The 2,379-nt window shown below is 34.8% G+C and overlaps 1 long non-coding RNA gene across 1 annotated transcript; it reads right to left on the reverse strand.

The window, feature by feature from the left end:
- LOC109222934 lies at positions 1,045 to 2,379 on the reverse strand. Its single transcript, XR_002067481.1, has 2 exons — positions 1,948 to 2,379; positions 1,045 to 1,241 (listed from the first exon to the last, which is right to left on the reverse strand). It is a non-coding gene; the product is annotated as an uncharacterized LOC109222934 (long non-coding RNA).

Raw genomic sequence — 2,379 nt, forward strand, 5'->3', positions numbered from 1 at the left:
TTATAATAATTTAAGCGACCGTGCTAGAACCACGGGATCCGGGGGTGCCTAACACCTTCCCTCGGGTCAACAGAATTCCTTATTCAGAATTTCTGGTTCGCAGACTCCAATTGGGAAGTCGAATTTTTCCTCGATTTGGGATTTAAATTAAACCGGTGACTTGGGACACCAAAAGCCAATCCTATCCCAAGTGGCGACTCTAAGAAATAAATTAATAATCCCATTTCGAATAATGTCACTTTAAATGGAAAAACTCCCTTATACATTATCCTTCGGGGTAGGTGTGTAAAAAAGGAGGTGTGACAAAGCTAGTAGAAATAGTATGAGATTATTGAATTAAAATATTAAGAGTTAATATCACGCTACGCTACGCGAGTCCATGAATGAAAAAGTTAAAGCGCACCTACTAGTTGCCTTGCGTTTAAATTAATTATTAAGGAGATTAAGTTGTAAAGTTATTTTAATTAAAAAACTAATTTCTTTTTTTTATTATATATAAAAAGAGATATGGAACCATTAGTGATGGGCCAGCTCACTTATATTAAAAATGTCGGCCTGTTTTAGTTGTCATGGGCATTGAGTCCAATTAAAGTAATCACTTGGGCTGCTGGCCCCTTTAGAAGTTAAATGGCAATTTTGGGCCAAAGATTAGTTATTAGCTTTGGGCTTAGCATCTCTTTTATATTTTCTGTCCAACTTACTATTAACTATTGATAAACCATTATTATATTTGTAGGGGCTAATATTTTATCCTTTTCATCACCTAACTACTATTTTATGCTCATAAAAATAAATCCACACCAAAATACTTATAAAACAATTACAAGAAATAACAGACTAATTAAAAAAATTATAAATGAGCATCACGGATTGTTGAACATTGGCTAACAAATCTCAGGCAAACTAAACTCAATAAGCTACTAAAAGGAAAAACTTATAAAATTAAAAGAAATCATATTTCCTTTTCATGAAACATGCATTAAATACGAGATAATCTTCCGGCCTCAAATATACATTGCAACGGACAAGAAAAAGACAACGAGCTATGAGCCAAAATATTTTAAAACATGGTGTCAACCACAATTAAATAAGAAGTTCAACATTCATTACACATGCTTACATACAAAATCCTACACAAAACAAGATATTTAAAGTTCAAAAAGAAGCTGAATAACACTTAAATCTGCTTCATTCCTATTCGTTTTTGACTCAAAATTACAGTAGCACTTTGAGAGAATTACCTGGATAGCAGAAAGAAAATGTCAGCAGGGAAGAACTAAATTTCAGCAACAAAAATAGGAGAAAACAGCAGCAAAATCGTGTTTAAACAGCCCGAAAACCTTAGAGAAGAAACCCAGAATCAACTCTAAAAGACTTATTCTTTTTTGAAAGAGTTTTGACTCTAAGAAGCACTCATAAAGCTACAATTTCAGCTTACTTTCTTTAAGTTCAGCTACTGATTATTACTCCTAAAATTATTTTTTTTAGTGTGTAAAAATGTCTAGCAAATGTGTGATAGAGTGTATGTAAAGTGAGGAAAGGGCTGCCCTTAAGTAGTCAAAGAAAGTCACTTTTTGGGCAGATTTTGGTTCATCAAAAGTCTGTCCAAAAGGACTAACTTTTGTGTGCTAAACACTGTTCAAAGGCTGTCCAAAAGGTGAAAGGACAGCCTGAAAATCTGCTATAGCAGAAACAAGGAGAAAAAATGTCATTTCAGCCACCCTACTAGTAAAAAGTAAGTTACTAGTGCCCTATTTCATCATTTACCTTTTACCCTTCACAAAATAATAAACTAACTAACCAATTCAAACCAATGTAAAAACAGAAAATTCAGCATTTTAAAACTTCAAAAACTAATGCTAAAATAATTAATAAGAGGCAAAAAAAATAAAAATCTGAAAAAATAATAAAACAAATCAACCATGAAAAAAGAATAGTATTTTTTACCATTTTAAATTTCAAGTGGCCGAAAAATGGTGGCATGCCAAACGAGGGCGTTCGGGGAGGTCGCTGGAATTTGGCCGGACTTTTGGTCGCCGAATTTTTGGTGTAGAATTGACATCAATAGGTAGGTATTGAGGAGCTCTATCCGTTGATGTAGGTATTGTGGGGTGTTAGTGGCCGGAACTTCAAGAATTTGGGCAAAAAAGTTGCGGCTTAAGTTTCCTAGATCTAAAATTCAAGGAGTTTGAGGGTTTTGTTAAGGATTTGGTTTATAGATATGTAAAGAGGAGAATGTGGAGATTGTATGGTGCGATTTTTGGGTGATTTGGAGGTGGTCGGCCGCTGGTGGGCGATTTCCGGCTGCGGTGGAGAGGCGGCGGTTATGGAGAAAGAGAGAGTGAAGAGAGAGGAAGGAGAAAAGAATTATGGGGGAAA

The sequence above is a fragment of the Nicotiana attenuata genome, chromosome 2 (assembly GCF_001879085.1).
Source record: "Nicotiana attenuata strain UT chromosome 2, NIATTr2, whole genome shotgun sequence".
NCBI lineage: Eukaryota > Viridiplantae > Streptophyta > Magnoliopsida > Solanales > Solanaceae > Nicotiana > Nicotiana attenuata.